This window comes from Nycticebus coucang, chromosome 19 (genome assembly GCF_027406575.1).
Source record: "Nycticebus coucang isolate mNycCou1 chromosome 19, mNycCou1.pri, whole genome shotgun sequence".
Taxonomy (NCBI): Eukaryota; Metazoa; Chordata; class Mammalia; order Primates; family Lorisidae; genus Nycticebus; species Nycticebus coucang.
The window spans coordinates 58,132,995-58,151,243 of record NC_069798.1 but is presented as its reverse complement, the minus strand read 5'-3'; the positions used below and the strand labels follow the sequence as shown (position 1 = coordinate 58,151,243).

At 39.1% G+C, this 18,249-nt stretch overlaps 1 protein-coding gene across 2 annotated transcripts in view; it reads right to left on the bottom strand.

The window, feature by feature from the left end:
- Window positions 1-18,249, bottom strand: part of TNFRSF11A (TNF receptor superfamily member 11a) — a 374,190-nt gene that overhangs the window by 239,661 nt on the left and 116,280 nt on the right. The window lies entirely within an intron of this gene.

Genomic DNA, 18,249 nt, shown 5'->3' with positions numbered 1-18,249 from the left:
GACTTCAACCCAGAGTAACTGTTTCACTAGGATCAGACAGAGACTAGCTAAACACAAGACAGAACGACTTAGCCCCACCACACAAAACAGGTCCCCAATTTCTCAGGCCATAGCACTGCATGGGTCCTCAACAAAGCTCCAGGGGAAAAGACAAACAGTGTAAAATAATCATTGGGCAGAATCAGCAGAAAAACTCTGGTAACATGAATAACCAGAATAGATCAACCCCCCCGCCCCCAAGGAAAGATATGGCAGATGTAACTGAAGATCCCATTCATAAACAGCTGGCCGAGATGTCAGAAATCGAATTCAGAATTTGTAATGCAAACAAGATTAATAGAATGGAAGAAAATTTGGAATTAGAAATTCAAGGAGCAATTCAAAAGTTGGAATTATAAATTCGAGGAGAAATTCAAAAGTTGTTTCAAGAATTTAATGAATTTAAAGACAAAATCACCAAAGATTTTAACACACTGAAGCAAGAATTTGCAGCCCTCAAAGATCTGAAAAATACAGTAGAATCCCTCAGTAACAGAGTGGAGCAAGCAGAAGAAAGGATTTCTGACATTGAAGACAAAGCTTTTGAACGCTCCCAAACTCTCAAAGAGGAAGAGAAATGGAGAGCAAAAACGGATCATTCTCTCAGAGAGCTCTGGGATAATTCGAAGAAGCTAATATCCACCTCACTGGAATCCCTGAAAGTGATGAAGTGGCCTCACAAGGCACAGAGGCCCTTCTCCATGAAATTATGAAAGAGAATTTTCCAGACATGCCAAGAGACTCTGAAATTCAGATAGCAGATAGTTTCAGAACCCCAGCACGACTCATTCCAAATGAGACATCCCCCAGGCATATCATAATTAACTTCACTAAAGTTAATATGAAGGAGAAAATTCTGAAAGTAGCCAGACATAAGAAATCCATTACTTACAAAGAGAAGAATATTAGAATGACTGCAGATCTCTCTGCTGAAACTTTTCAAGCCAGAAGAGGGTGGTCATTGAATTTAATCTCCTAAAACAAAATAACTTTCAACCCCGATCCTGTATCCAGCTAAACTGAGTTTCATTCATGATGGAGAAATTAAATACTTTAATGACATTCATATGTTGAAGAAATTTGCCATAACTAAACCAGCTCTTCAGGATATTCTCAGACCTATCCTCCATAATGACCAACCCAATCCTGTACCACAAAAGTAAACTCATTCAGAACTTTTGATCAAACTCCAACTTCCACAGTGGCAAAAGGATTAAAAATGTCCACTGGACTTTCACTTGATACCCAAAACTTTACCAGACTTATCAATATTCTCCATTAATGTGAATAGCTTAAACTGTCCTCTAAAGAGGTACAGGTTAGCTGACTGGATAAAAAAATTCAGGCCAGATATTTGCTGCATACAAGAGTTACAGCTTACCTTAAAAAATAAATATAGACTCAGGGTGAAAGGATGGTCATCCATATTTCAGGCAAATGGTAATCAGAAAAAAGCAGGTGTTGCAATTCTATTTGCAGACATAATAGGCTTTAAACCAACAAAAGTAAGGAAGGATAAGAATGATCACTTCATATTTTTTAAGGGTAATACTCAATCTGATGAGATTTCAATTATTAATATTTATGCACCCAAGCAGAATGCATCTGAATTTATAAGAGAAACTGTAACAGACATGAGCAATTTGATTTTTCTCCAGCTCCATAATAGTCAGAGATTTCAACACTCCTTTGGCCGTGTTGGATAGATGTTCCAATAAGAAGCTGAGCAAAGAAATTTTAGATTTAAACCTAATCATCCAACATTTGGATTTAGCAGACATCTACAGAACATTTCATCCCAACAAAACTGAATACACATACTTCTCATCAGCCCATGGAACATACTCCAAAATTGATCACATCTTAGGTCACAAGTCTAACTTCAGTAAATTTAAAGGAATAGAAATTACTCCTTGCATCTTCTTGGACCACCATGGAATAAAAGTTGAACTCAGTAACAACAGGAATCTGCATACTCATACAAAAACATGGAAGTTAAATAACCTTATGCTGAATGATAGTTGGGTCAGAAATGAAATTAAGAAGGAAATTGCCAAATTTTTGGAACAAAACGACAATGAAGACACAAATTATCAGAACCTCTGGGATACTGCAAAGGCAGTCCTAAGAGGGAAATTTATAGCACTGCAAGCCTTTCTCAAGAGAATGGAAAGAGAGGAAGTTAACAACTTAATGGGACATCTCAAGCAACTGGAAAAGGAAGACCATTCCAACCCCAAATGCAGTAGAAGAAAGGAAATAACCAAAATGAGAGCAGAATTAAATGAAATTGAAAACAGAAGAATTATACAACAGATCAATCAATCAAAAAGCTGGTTTTTTGAAAAGGTCAATAAAATAGATAAATCTTTGGCTAACCTAACCAGGAAAAAAAGAGTAAAATCTCTAATTTCATCAATCAGAAACAACAAAGACAAAATAACAACCGACTCCTCAGAAATTCAAAAAACCCTTAATGAATATTACAAGAAACTTTATTCTCAGAAATATGAAAATCTGAAGGAAATTGACCAATACTTGGAAGCATGTCACCTTCCAAGACTTAGCCAGAATCAAGCAGAAATGTTAAACAGGCCCATATCAAGTTCTGAAATACCATCAACCATACAAAATCTCCCTAAAAAGAAAAGCCCAGGACCAGATGGCTTCATGTCAGAATTCTACCAAACCTTTAAACAGGAATTAGTACCCCCATATTACTCAACCTGTTCCAAAAGGTAGAAAAAGAAGGAAAATTACCCAACACGTTCTATGAAGCAAATATCACCCTGATCCCCAAACCAGGAAAAGACCCAACAAGAAAAGAAAATTATAGACCAATATCACTAAATGAATATAGATGAAAAAATATTCAACAAGATCCTAACAAACAGAATCCAGCAACACATCAAAAAAATTATACATCATGACCAAGTTGGTTTTATCCCAGGGTCTCACGGCTGATTCAATATACGTAAATTTATAAGTATAATTTAGCACATAAACAAATTAAAAAACAAAGACCATATGATTCTCTCAATTGATGCAGAAAAAGCTTTTGATAATATCCAACATCCCTTCATGATCAGAACACTTAAGAAAATTGGTATAGAAGGGACATTTCTTAAACTGATAGAGGCCATCTACAGCAAACCCACAGCCAATATCGTATTAAATGGAGTTAAACTGAAATCATTTCCACTCAGATCAGGAACCAGACAAGGCTGCCCATTGTCTCCACTGCTCTTAAACATTGTAATGGAAGTTTTAGCCACTATAATTAGGAAAGAAAATGCGATCAAGGGTATCCATATAGGGTCAGAAGAGATCAAACTTTTGCTCTTCGCAGATGGTATGATTGTATATCTGGAAAACACCAGGGAATCTACTACAAAACTGTTAGAAGTGATCAAGGAATATAGCAGCGTCTCAGGTTACAAAATCAACATTCATAAATTGCTGGCCTTTATATATACCAACAATAGTCAAGCTGAAAAAACAGTTAAGGACTCTATTCCATTCACAGTAGTGCCAAAGAAGCTGAAATATTGGGAGTTTATCTAACAAAGGACGTGGAAGATCACTATAAAGAGAACTATGAAACTCTAAGAAAAGAAATAGCTGAAAATGTTAACAAATGGGAAAACATACCATGCTCATGGCTGGGAAGAATCAACATTGTTAAAATGTCCATACTACCTAAAGCAATATACAAGTTTTAACGCAATACCTATTAAAGCTCCACTGTCACACTTTAAAGGTCTTGAAAAAATAATACTTCATTTTATATGGAATCAGAAAAAACCTCAAATAGCCAAGACATTACTCAGAAATAAAAACAAAGCAGGAGGAATCACGCTACCAGACCTTAGACTATACTATAAATCGATAGTGATCAAAACAGCATGGTACTGGCACAAAAACAGAGAAGTAGATGTCTGGAACAGAATAGAGAACCAAGAGATGAATACAGCTACTTACCGTTATTTAATCTTTGACAAGCCAATTAAAAACATTCAGTGGGGAAAGATTCCCTATTTAACGAATGGTGCTGGGTGAACTGGCTGGCAACCTGTAGAAGACTGAAACTGGACCCACACCTTTCACCATTAACTAAGATAGACTCTCACTGGATTAAAGATTTAAACTTAAGACATGAAACTATAAAAATACTAGAAGAGAGTGCAGGGAAAACCCTTGAAGAAATCAGTCTGGGCGAGTATTTTATGAGGAGGACCCCCTCCAGGCAATTGAAGCAGCTTCAAAAATACACTACTTGGACCTAATCAAACTAAAAAGCTTCTGCACAGCCAAGAACACAGTAAGTAAGGCAAGCACACAGTCCTCACAATGGGAGAAGATATTTGCAGGTTATATTTCCGACAAAAGTTTAATAACCAGAATCCACAGAGAACTCAAACGTATAAGCAAGAAAAGAACAAGTGATCCAATCGCAGGCTGGGCAAGGGACTTGAGGAGAAACTTCTCTGAAGAAGACAGGCGCACGGCCTACAGATATATGAAAAAATGCTCATCATCTTTAATCATCAGAGAAATGCAAATCAAAACTACTTTGAGATATCATCTAACTCCAGTAAGATTAGCCCATATCACAAAATCCCAAGACCAGAGATGTTTGTGTGGATGTGGAGAAAAAGGAACACTTCTACAGTGCTGGTGGGAATGCAAATTAATACATTCCTTTTGGAAAGATGTTTGGAGAACACTTAGAGATCTAAAAATAGATCCGCCATTCAATCCTATAATTCCTCTACTAGGTATATACCCAGAAGACCAAAAATCACATCATAACAAAGATATTTGTACCAGAATTTTTATTGCAGCCCAATTTATAATTGCTAGCTCATGGAAAAAGCCCAAGTGCCCATCATTCCACAAATGGATTGATAAATTGTGGTATATGTATACCATGGAATATTATGCAGCCTTAAAGAAAGATGGGGATTTTACCTCTTTCATGTTTACATGGATGGAGCTGGAATATATTCTTCTTAGTAAAGTACCTCAAGAGTGGAAGAAAAAGTATCCAATGTACTCAGCCCTACTATGAAACTAATTTATGGCTTTCACATGAAAGCTATAACCCAGTTATAACCTAAGAATATGTGGTAGGGGGAGAGGGACAGGAGGGAGGGGGGAGGATGGGCAGAGGGAGGGTGATTGGTGGGATTACACCTATGGTGCATCTTACTAGGGTACATGTGAAACTTAGTAAATGTGGAATGTAAATGTCTTAACACAATAACTAAGAAAATGCCAGGAAGGCTATGTTAACCAGTGTGATGAAAATCTGTCAAACGATCTATAAATCCAGTGTATGGTGCCCCATGATCGCATTAATATACACAGCTATGATTTAATTAAAAAAAAAAAGAGTTTTATATTTTAGAGTTGTATAACTAAGTATTTATGTATGGAATGATATGGCATCTGGGATTTGATACAAAATAGTTCTTTGGGCCAGGTGCCCATAGCTCAGTGGTTAGGGTGCTGGCCACATGCACCAGGGCTGGTGGGTTTGAACCCAGCCTGGGCCTGCTAAAACAAAAAAACAAACAACAACAACAACAACAAAATACTGGGTACCTGTAGTCCCAGCCACTAAGGAGGCTGAGGCAAGAGAATCACTTGAGCCCAGGGTGTTTGAGGTTGCTGTGAGCTATATACCACAGCACTCTACCAAGGGTGACGAAGTGAGACTTTGTCTCAATTAAAAAAAAAAAAAAGTTCATTGAAGGCAGTGGGGAGGCAGAGATACAACATGACTATCCATGTCCTCAAAACTATTAAAACTGAATGGTGAGCATAGGGTGGGGGAACTTCATAATATTCTTTTCTTTTTTTTTTTTTTTGGAGACAGAGTCTCACTATGTCACCCTCAGTAGGGTGCCATGGTGTCACAGCTCACCCAAACTCCTGGGCTTCAGCGATGCTCTTGCCTCAGCTTCCCAAGTAGCTGGGACTACAGGCGCCCACAACAATGCCCAGCTATCTAATTTTTTTTTTTTAAGAGACAAGGTCTCACTCTGTTGCCCAGGCTGGAGTGTAATGGCAAGATCATAGCTTACCCTGGCCTTGAATTCCTGGGTTTAAGCAATCCTCCCACTTCAGCCTCCTGAGTAGCTGGGACTTCTAGGCATAAGCCAAAATACCCAGCTAATTTTTTTATTTTTTTAGAGATGGAGTTTTAGGATGTTGCCCAGCCTGGCCTCAAACTCCTAGTTTGAGTATCTTCCCACCTCAGCCTCCCAAAGTGCTGGGATCACAGGCATGAGCAACCATATCTAGCTTCTTTCTATTTTTTAATATGATTGATATTTTCCATAAAAATCATTTCAAAAAATAGTTACTCTGTGATACTGATTTCTATATCACAGTAGACCCTTGATAGCTATATTGATTAACTCTAATCCTTGATATGCTATATTGATAACTCAAATAACTTGAGGACTAAAACTATTTCACTGAGCATCAAACTAAATAATTTCTCCCCCCAAAAAGCAAAAAAGTTTTACACTAATAAACTTCTAAAATTAATGCTGAATTTAGTGTTTTAAATTATCTGTATTAGTTTTGCTTACTTAACATTTGAACAATGATCATCGTCTACAGATAAATGTGACTTAAGATGTAAGAATAACCTTTCTTATCTATGCATTTTCTCTGGAAACCCCTTTTCTTCTTATGTGAAACTCTCGGAGATGATACAAAATATATTGCCAAAGAAATTAATTTTAGTTTGACTCATTTGAACTATAATGTTTACTCTGATTATTTGTATTCAGGAAAAATTCAAAGCTAAGACTTACATAGAAGACAAATTATAAACCGGGCCAATAAGATTAATCAGCCAAATATCCTCAAAGAGAATATTTAACAGGAAAAAACTTCATTTGACTCAAGTTAGTGGTGAGATCAGAGCATTCTGCCATGCTTTAAGTTTGTTCTAGATTTTCATGTTCCCACCACCACAGCTTCAAAAGCTATCAACTCATGGTCAGTCCTATTTCACCTATACCCATGGCCACTTCTGTCCCCAAACAGGAAAAATTTCTCAGCATTACAGGAAAAAAATGGAATATTTTTTTTTAATTATTTTGTATTAAATCATAACTTTGTACATTGATGCATTTATGGGGTTAAGGGTACTGCTTCAATATACAATGTGAATTGTTTACATTGAACTAAGTAACACATCCATCACAATTATACTCAATTCTTAATAGTTTTGAAATGTACCATTGCATCATGTACATTAGGTGAGGTCCCCCCAAATACCCTCCCTCCTCCCATATACCCCCTTCCCTCCCCTCTCTCTCCTCTTCCCTTCTACTTTCTGGACTATAGCTATGTTTTGCCATTTGTATGAGTATGTAGGTGGTTATATATTGATTTCATAGTAGTATTGAGTACATTGGATACATTTTTCCCCCATTCTTGAGAAACTTTACTAAGAAGAACATGTTCCAGCTCCATCTAGGTAAACATAAAAGATGTGAAGTTTCTATCCTTTTTATGGCTGCATAATATTCCATGGTGTACATATACCACAATTTGTCAATTCATTCTTGGGTTGATGGACACTTGGGCTGTTTCCATGTCTTGGCTATTATGAATTGGGCTGCAATAAACATTCTGGTGCAAATGTCTTTGTTGTAAAATAATTTTTGATCATCTGGGTATATACCCGGTAGAGGAATTGCAGGATCAAACAGTAGGTCTACTTTTAGTTTCTTGAGTGTTCTCCAAACTTCTTTACAAAAAAGGTCGTATTAGCTTGCATTCCCACCAGCAGTGTAGAAGTGTTCCCTTCTTTCCACATCCATGCCACATCTGTAGTTTGGGATCTTGTGATGTGGGCTAATCTTACTAGAGTTAGATGATATCTCAAAGTGGTTTTGATTTGCATTTCTCTAATGATTAAGGATGATGAACATTTTTTTCATGTGTTTGTAGGCTCTGCTCCTGTCTTCATCAGGGAAGTTTCTGTTCAAGTTTCTTGCCCACATAGAAATGGGGTTATTTATTCTTTTCTTATTGATTAGTTTGAGTTCTCTGTAGATTCTAGTTATCAGACCTTTGTCAGAAGCATAACCTACAAAAATCTCCTCCCATTTTGAAGGTTGTCTGTTTGCTTTACTTACTGTGTTCTTAGCTGTGCAAAAGCTTTTTAGTTTGATCAGATCCCAGTAATGGATTTTTGGTGTTGCTTCAATTGCCCAGAGGGTCCTCCTCCTAAAATATTCTCCCAGGCCAATTTCTTCAGGTGTTTTCCCTGTATTCTCTTCTAGTATTTTTATAATTTCATGTCTTAAGTTTAAATCTTTAATCCAGAGAAAATCAACTTTTGTTAATGGTGAAAGGTGGGGGTCCAGTTTCAGTCTTCTACAGGTCACCAGCCAGTTCACCCAGTACCATCTGTTAAATAGGGAGTCTTTTCCCCCACTGAATATTTTTGATAGGCTTGTTGAAGATCAAATGACAATAAGTAGCTTGGTTCATCTCTTGGTTCTCTATTCTGTTCCATAAATCTACCTCTCTATTTTTGTGCCAGTACCAGGCTGTTTTGATCACTATAGATTTATAGTATAGCCTGAAGTCTGGTAATGTGATACCTCCTGATTTGTTCTTATTTCTGAGTAATGTATTTGCTATTCAAGATTTAAGAAAAAGGAATCTTAACAGAAGATGTCTTAGTTCATTTGTTCTGCTATAACAAAATACTACAGACTGGGTAATTTATAAACAGTAGAAATGTGTTTCTCACTGATCTGGAGGCTTGAAGTTCAGGATCGAGGTGGCAGTAGGTTGTATGTCTGGTGAGAGCTGCTCTCTGCTTCCAGGGCAGTGCCTTGTTGCTGTCACCTCTGGAGGGAGGAAGGCTGTGTCCTTACATGGGTGACGAGTGTAATATAATAGTGAATTAAATCCAGCAATACACAGAAAGGATGATTGGTTTGACATTTGAAAACTAATTAATATATAATAATTCAGCATATCAACAGAATAAAGAAAAATCAAATGATGGATGACCAGATGGAAGGGAAAAATAATAAGAGATAGCAACCATTTATTTTAAAATTCTTAGCAAAAAATGGAAGAGTGGAACAAAATGAGCACTCTGTCGAGCCCTTGGATAACAGCGCCAATCCCATTCACAAGCACCCCTCCCCTTGACTTACTTACCTTAAGTCTTAAGGGCCCTGCTTCTTAATACTATTGCATTGATGCTTAAGTTTCAACATACGAATTTGGGGGACACATTCAGACCATAGCAGAAGTGAAAAAAAGTTTGAATTGAAAAAAAAAAAGGCAAATCAAAACTTATGGGATGTAACTGAGATGTAACTTACGACAAAATTTATAGCCTTAAGTAAATGCATTAGAGAAGAAGAAAGGATGAAAAATTTATAATCTAATTCATCTCTCAAGAAGTTTGAAAAGAAGAGCAAATTAAATCCTGAGATGGTAGGAAAGAGAAGAAAATAAAGAGCATGAATTAATAAGATGCAAAACAAATGCACACAAGAATGAAAATAGAAAGGCAAGCTTTGGTTCTTTGGTAAGACTAATCCATGGGATAAATCCCTGGTAAGACCAAAAAAGAAAAGAGGCACAAATTAGTGCTTCTGGGACTGAAAAGGGGACATCGCTAAGGATCTTAAAGATTTGAAAAAAATATTAGAAGGATATCATGAATACCTTCAATAAATTTTTAGATCAATGCCTTTTTAAATTTAGATCAAATGAACAGATTCTAGGTAAATAGAATTTATCAAAATTGATATAGGATGATATAGTAAATCTGAATTCAGTATCTTTTGTGGGAACTGAATGTCATACTTTAATTTGTGGAAAACTCTAGGATTTTGCCAAAGGGATGGCCTCACTGGTCCTCCATCTACTTAAGAAAGAAATAATATCAGTCTTATACAAAATATCCTGAAATATAGAAAAAGCAGCACTTCCCAACTTATTTTATAAACCCAGAATGATCTTGATACCAAAAGCAAACAAGGGCAGTATAAGAGTATCACAGATCAATCTTCTCACAAAAGCATAAGGGCAAAAATCTACTTTATAATAGTGAATTAAATCTAGAAATACACAGAAAGGATGATACATCATAACCAAGGACTCCAGGACTACAATATTGGTTTGACATTTGAAAACTAATTAATATATAATAATTCAGCATATCAACAGAATAAGGAAAAATCATATGATGGATGACCAAACGGAAGGGAAAAATAATAAGAGATAGCAACCATTTATTTTAAAATTCTTAGCAAACTAGGACTGGAAAGCAATTTTCCTAAAGAGAATATAGTAGGTTGAATTGTAGTTCCCAAAAGAATATGTCCTCGTCATAACTCCCAAATGTTTTCACTGGTCTAAACAACCTGCATGTTCTGGCTCCTGTCTACTCTTCCCTTTTGGTATCTTTGGGATTTGGCCAAATAGGCCTCTCTTCAGTTCCTCAGGATGTCTGGACTGTCCCAAGTCTAGGCCTTCATGTCTGCTGTCCCCTCTGCCTAGCACAGTCTCCTCCTACCGCGTGGCCCTGCTAATCCTACTCATCGTTCAAATTTCAGAGTAATATACAACCTCCCAGGGAAACCTCCTTGAGACCTTTCACTGGGTGAGGTTATCCTATCACACTCTTCCAGAGCACCCCAGAGGCCTCCTGTGCACACCTGTTATTATTCATGTATTTGTAAAGATTTGCTAGCTGCCTATCACCCTGGGCGGGCAGGAACACAGTAGATCTCTACACCATTCTTCAGGTTCTAAGTAGTTGGCCATCAGTAAACATGTGCTGACTGATGGCTGTGGTGGACAGTAATGAGGTCCTTTATTTAGGATGATGACAATGGGAAGGACAAGGAGAGAATGGGGCAAAACAAATTGTGCAGTTCATGCTTGCCCCTCTCCAAACTGAACATTCTAGAACAGGGGTCAGCAAGCTCTGAATGAGATCAAATCAGGCCAGCAGCCTGCTTTTATAAATGCAGTTTTATTGGAACAAAGCCACATTCATTCATTTAGGTGTTGTTTATGGCTATTCTCACTCTGCAGCACCAGAGGAGTTGCAATGGGGGGAGAGAGAGAGACCTGCAAAGCCTAAGATATTTATCTGGCCCTATACAGAAAATCTTTACCAATCCCTGCTCTAGAAGAAAGACTGCATAGAGGTTTATTATTATGATGGTATCTTAGTGTGGCAGGATTACAGATGAGCTTTATATTCTTCTTAATTTTCTGCATTATTCATGTTTTCTATGAAGAACATACATTATTTTTATAATCAGCAAAATAATAAAGGTTATTAAAAAACAGATTGAGTAACACATTAATTCTTTTTTAGTTTTTAATTTCTAAGTGTTTTATCCTTTGTTAAAGGAAAAACACTTTGTTAATCAGAGCTATTCTCTTTGCTGACTTTGGAGAGCATAGTAAGAAATTTTTAAGAGCAATTGAGAAAATCCCCACTTTCTTCACTTCCTGCCCAGGGGGAATGTGCCTTTTTGCTACTTGGGGTCTGGTTTCCACTTCTAAGTTCACAGAATGAGGCTGTTTCTATGGCACTTGGATTCCAATAAATGTGTACCTGTCACACACTGTGCAAGTCTATAACCAGCAGTTTAATGAAACACTAGTTAATAAATAGCAATATTCTTACTGCTATTTCTAGATTCCTAGAACAGTAACAATTATTACAGTAGATCACAGTAACAATTATTAACTAAAGCTGCAAAACACAGACACAACTCTAACAGTGATTGCAGATATTTTTTAAAAAAGCATTAGCAATAAATAAATAAACAAATAAATAAAATTTAAAAAGTATTAGCAAAGTGACTTTAATTAAAACAGAAAATGACTGACCCAGATTTTTAAACGTGGTAAACGAAGAAAGTCAAGTTTCTTATTTAGACAACTCTCTCCTTTCTCCCCCAAAGTCTCAAAATAATTTAAGCAAATGAGTATTATAGAATTTTTCTGCTTACAATTTTCCATTAGAATGGAAAGCTCTATGGGAATAGGAATTCAATTGTGCAAGGCTGTAAAACTATAAGGAACACATTAGGTGCTCAATAAATACAGGTTAAATGAATGAATGCATGAGTTACTATAAAAGGAATAGGGAAAAAGTGGTCTCCAGGGAAAATGGTCTTTTATGAAATATTTTGTTAAGAAAAATGTGCACTCTTGGGCGGTGCCTGTGGCTCAGTCGGTAAGGCGCCGGCCCCATATACCGAGGGTGACGGGTTCAAACCCGGCCCCGGCTGAACTGCAACCAAAAAATAGCCAGGCGTTGTGGCGGGCGCCTGTCGTCCCAGCTACTCGGGAGGCTGAGGCAAGAGAATCGCTTAAGCCCAGGAGTTGGAGGTTGCTGTGAGCTGTGTGAGGCCACGGCACTCTACCGAGGGCCATAAAGTGAGACTCTGTCTCTACAAAAAAAAAAAAAAAAAAAAAGAAAAAGAAAAATGTGCACTCTTAAAAACAGAGAAAAATTTTAAAAAGTAGACAGAAGAAGAAAAAATCAACTCCATTTCCTCAAACTTTATCATTGTTGTTATTTTGTTACATTGCTTTCCTTCTTTTCCTTATGCATAGCTTTTGAAATGTAATGTTAATTGTGTATATATACAATTTAGTCTTCCTTTTAAAATTAATGCGGTGGCTCACACCTGTAATCCCAGCACTCTGGAAGGCCAAGGCAGGTGGATTGTCTGAGCTCACAGGTTCAAGACCAGCTGAGCCAGAGTGAGACTCTACCTCTAAAAAAATAGCTGGCAGGCGCCTATTGTCCCAGCTACTTGGGAAGCTGAGGCAAGAGAATCACTTGAGCCCAAGAGTTGGAAGTTGCTGTGAACTATGATACCATGGCACTCTACCGAGGGTGACAAAGTGAGACTCTGTCTCAAAAAAAGAAAAATTAATGTTATAAAGTTTTCCATGTAATTTCAACATCTTTGTAAACATGAATTTTAATGATTGTATAATAAATTGAGAAGAATTCCATTATTTGCTAATTCCTACAGTAGTTTCTTTTCTTTTACAATTGTAAATAGTGCTACAACAGATACCTTCATATATTTAGTCATTTTTCAAAGAAAGCACTTAACAGGTGGTCTGTCAAGAGTCTAGCTAAGGCTATGGTAACAACCCCAATTTCTGTACTTATGGCAACAATGGGGCATTTTTTGCACATGCTCTATATTCACTATAAAAATGGAATAATGGGATGAAGTCCTGTAAAAATTCCTGGTTCCTGGGAGACCAAGAAGGGTGGATTGCTTAAGGTCAGGAATTTGAGACCAACCTGACTAAGAAAAGAAAAAACTAGCCAGGGGTATAGTGCACACCTGTAGTCTCAGCTACTCAGGGGGCTGAGGCAAGAGGATTACTCAAGCCCAAGAGTTTGAGGTTGTTGTGAGCTATGATGCCATAGTACTCTACCCATGGTGACAGACTCTGTCTCGGAAAAAAAAAAAATCCGTTTTCTGCAATTCAATTCAACAACTATTTGTTGAGCACCTGTTATTACAAGGCTTGCTGCTAGCTCTGAATGTAATTGAAAAGATTTTCTGATGAGTCACAGATAAATGAAAACTGGGAACTTCATTTTCATAATATGCTGTACAGCAGCAGAAAAAAATCAATAAGGCAAAAGATCATTTTTCTAGTCTAGTCATTTGTATGCTCTGTCTGTATTGTTTACGAGGTGATACTCTTTTTCTGTCTGCCTATTACAAGTACTCCTGCGTGCATAAAAGCCAGCCCGGTGTGTCTCTAGACCAGGGACCAGGGACATAGCTTCCGCAGTCTCAGTATCAGGCGCTGGGATCACCAGCCCTGGTTTTGCAATACCCTAGTGCTCCCCGTGACCTCAAATGCTATTGTGAAACTTTCCAAACACAACACATTTCAATTTGCTAAAAACAAATAAAAATACCCTTTAGTCTGATAGTCCTAATGCTAGGAATTTTCCAAAGGAAATATTCCAATAAAGGAAAAAATGATACACACATTAAGATCCTTATTGTAGTCATTGGTGATAGCCAATGATGGCAGGTAAGTTATAGCATATAGACTGAATATAATGAATCTGTAAACAACTGATAAGTATGAAATCTAGGTAGAAACAAATGCTTATGATTTAAGGTAAAATGGAAAATAAAATTCCATCTATATTCTGCAATTATGTATAACACACAGATGAGGCTTGTGCCTGTAGCTCAAGTGGTTAGGGTGCTGGCCACATACACCAGAGCTGGTGGGTTCAAATCCAGCCCGGGCCTGCCAAATAACAAGGACAACTGCCACCAAAAAATAGCCGGGCGTTGTGGCAGATGCCTGTAGTCCCAGCTACTTGGGAGGCTGAGGCAAGAGAATCGCTTAAGCCCAAGAGTTTGAGGTTACTGTGAGCTATGATGTGATGGCACTCTACCAGGACAACAGCTTGAGACTCTGTCTCAAAAAAAGAAAGAAAAAGAAAAAGAAATGTGGCAAATGAAGAGCTTGATTTGTTAGGGAATGAGAATTTTGCATCATTTAAAAAAAATTGTATTTCTGTTATTTGTTAATATTCAAAGCAATAGAACATTTAAAAATATAAACAATAAAGCCCATTCCTGGGAGGGACTCTGTATCCAGTTCATGTTTTAGCAAGGTGGAAATGAAGACTTGAATAGATACCTAAGGTTGTATTGGATTGTTGGTTTGTCAGCTTTTCTGGAAGCATCTGAATTCTCTCTTCATCTTATAAATGTCTTTGTTCCTAATTACTCATGGATTGGATCATTTAGATAAAATTTTTTGAAATAGAGCTCTTTGGAGAAAAGAGTATCATCTGCTAGATCTAGCTATCACTTTCTCAAACTCAGAATATGAACAGGTTTGCAAACTGAGATGTGTTTCTACATGAAATATGTGGATCTAGGTGACAGAAGACATTTTTCAGAAGCGACTGTAATCAAATCTTCCATTTGCTTTGGAGTAGGCAGGGAGCAGGCACACACGCAATTGTTGAAGAGCAGGGGAGGTCTGTGTCCTCCAGATGGGCCGGCATCCAAAGGCAGGAGGCAGGAAGGACAATTGGATGACACAGGAGCACTGGAGCGCAGCACAACTCATCACCGTCCTGTCCCCACAGAGATCTGTAAGGACACAGGGGCACGTAGCTGCCTCAGTGCTGGGGGAGTAATTTTTCTGGGGCTTCTAGCTGATTTTCACACCTTTGTCAACAAAAGTGCTTGGAGGTGGCTGCGGAAAACCACCAAGGAGTTGCCAGAGTCACAAACCTCTGGTCAGCATATTACATTCTTCACAGGAGGCTCCCTTCAGCTCTGATGCTATAGGGACAGGCCCTTGGAACAAAACTCTTACCCTGAAGTGAAAAACTCTTTGGAAACATGACTATGTTTTGTTATTTGAATCCATAATACACCACCAAGACCAGAGACTTTTTTTTTCTCCAATAGCTTCTACAAGTCCTTTGCTGTTGTTAGCTTAGATGTTCTGGGTTTGCCCAGACAGATCCCAATTTTCCCCTGGTGCTCTTGGTGATGGGCACAGCAGCACACGCCCCCTACATAATGTCTGCTATTTAGGTAGCAACCTTAGCAGCCGGTGGCCACATGCCATGGTGTCACCTTGGCTGTAGTCCTGCAGACAGTGTGGTGGCTGGTGACAGCCGCATCTGTTTCAGCTGCTTCTGTGGGCTGCCCCTGAGCAGTGAAGACATCAGGGTCAGAGAGTCCTCACTGAAGGGTCTAGTATTAAAGAGATCGTTAGCATATTCCCGAGGTTATAACACTGGCCTGTTAGACAGGGCACTTGCTGTGGCAGCTGCAGTGTCACTGCTCAGGCCACACTGACCAGGGAAGGCACAGGGTCAGGAGCCTGGCCAGTCTGGGTACCCCAACTGGCCCCTTGGCCGTCTGTGTCTTTTTTGCCTTATACTTTGTTGCAAATTTAGCTAAAATATGTCTGTCCCTTGAGTCACTGTGAAGTTTCAATCCTCTTTGCAAAATATTTCTTCAGTAGAAATGAGAGCGTAATTGTTAAATACGAGCAATAAATCAGACTTGAGCCGTCTCTTCTGTGTAACTCGCAGGCAATTTATCCTCTTTTCACACTGCAGCGCAGACCCCAAAATGCATCATCTGTAGAAGGCCAGCCTCATGCCAGCCTGGTTTCCAGTTTGCTTCTTAGGACAATGTTTAACAAAGATGCTTCAAAAACAAACAAGACCTGCTATTTAAATTATCTGATGTTTCTTTGCCAAAGATTTAAAAGATGCAAAGAGTTCAGAAAACTGTGGGAAATGAACCTTTCGCTGCCAATTTCAGGAAGAGAGAGTACTTCTTTCCGAGTGGTTTTCAATTGTCTGTGGTATTAAATGATTAATTCCCCCATTACGTTACATTAAAGGGATTAAAAATGATAGTACCTTCCTTTTAAATCCCATTTAGTGAGTCACTTGTGTGATGGTGTGTCATGAGTAATAAAAATGGACTGACGTTTAAATAAACTGTGCTCCAGGAGGAGGTCGGTGTGATGAGAGATCCATTAGCCCTTCTCTTGACTGTGGGGGCGCCTCAGTGATGGTATTGGATCCCAGGCTGCTGGGCCACCCGCATGCAGGGGGCTGACTCTGCTCGCCTTCTAGGGTGCGGGACTGGATGAGTGGCCCTCTCAGCCCACATCTCCTGGATATGGACTAATCACCATATTACATATGCTATGTTATAAGCTAATCATCATATTAGTGTCCCGTGGCTATCACAAGGCACCACAACCTGGGTGGCTTAGAACAACAGAAACGCTCTTTCTCACAGCTCTGGAGGCCAGAAGTCTGAGATCAAGATGTATGCAGGGCCTGGCCCTGCCAAAGTCGCTAGAGAGGGATCTGGTCCAGGCCTCTCTCCCAGCTTCTGGAAGTTCCCTGTGGCATCATAACTCCAGTCTTCACATGGCGGTGTCCTTGTTGCTCATGTCTGCCTCCAAATTCCCTCTTTTGATATGGACTCCAACGTGGAGTGGGATCAGGACCCACTCTTCTCTCCTATAACCTCATCTTAACTAATTATATCGGCAACAACCCTATTGCCAAATAAAGTCACATTCTGAGGTCAGATTTGGAATTTGTGGGGGACAAAATTCAACCCATACTGCTCACCCAGGAGAGTCTGGCAGCTTCGCACTCTCCACCCAGAAGGAGTAGGGAAGAGGCCCTGTTAGGCTTTCAGCTCCGGTCATGGGACTGGTTCTCCTCCACGACCCCACCCCTTGGAAGAGAGAAAAGTCAGCTTGTAGGGAAGGCCAGGCAGAGGAGGGGAGCCCCCAGCTTGGTCTCCTCCTCCTTGCTGTTCTAGCCTGTTTGCATTCCTCCTTCCTCAGACAGAAGATGCCCTATTCAACCTCTATCCAAACTAGAAACAGCCTGGAATTCATCATGCTGGAGGAAAGAAGTGCAGTGTCATGGAATTATAGCATTAGATCTTAGAAGTCATTTAGTCAAAATCCTTTCCACAAATGTCCCACGCACATCATAGATACCAAGCTTCAGCCAATGAACAAATGGACCAGGTGCGGTGGCTCACACCTATAATCCTAGCACTCTGGGAGGCCAAGGCAGATGGATTGCTTGAGCTCGGGAGTTCAAGCCTGAGCAAAAGTGAGACCCTACCTCTTTAAAAAAAAAAAAAAAAAATAGCTGAGTGTTGTAGTGGGCACTTGTAGTCCCAGCTACTTGGGAGGCTGAGGCAAGAGGATCACTTGAGCCCAAGAATTTGAGGTTGTTGTGAGCTGTGACACCACAGCACTCTACTGAGGCTCTGTCTCAAAACAAAAGAAAACAAAACAATCAACAAAGGTCCATAGCAGAATTCTGGGCCCCGGTGACCAAGTGGGACAGTTTCTCGGGAGGGCACTGGGAAGGAAGGGTTGATTAGAATAGTTCTGACATCACAACCATGAAGCCAAGTCCTCCTGCCCTGGACAGTGTATCAGATTTTCATGCCTTGGATTCAAACAGTATCTTCCTTGAAGATCAAAGTTTTGAAGAAGAGTAAGAGGGTGGGCAGGTGGGGGACACTCCAGAATGACCTGGGGGCTGGCATGGGGTATGGAATGACCCCTCCCCACCACACACACATATTCTGACACATTCTACCC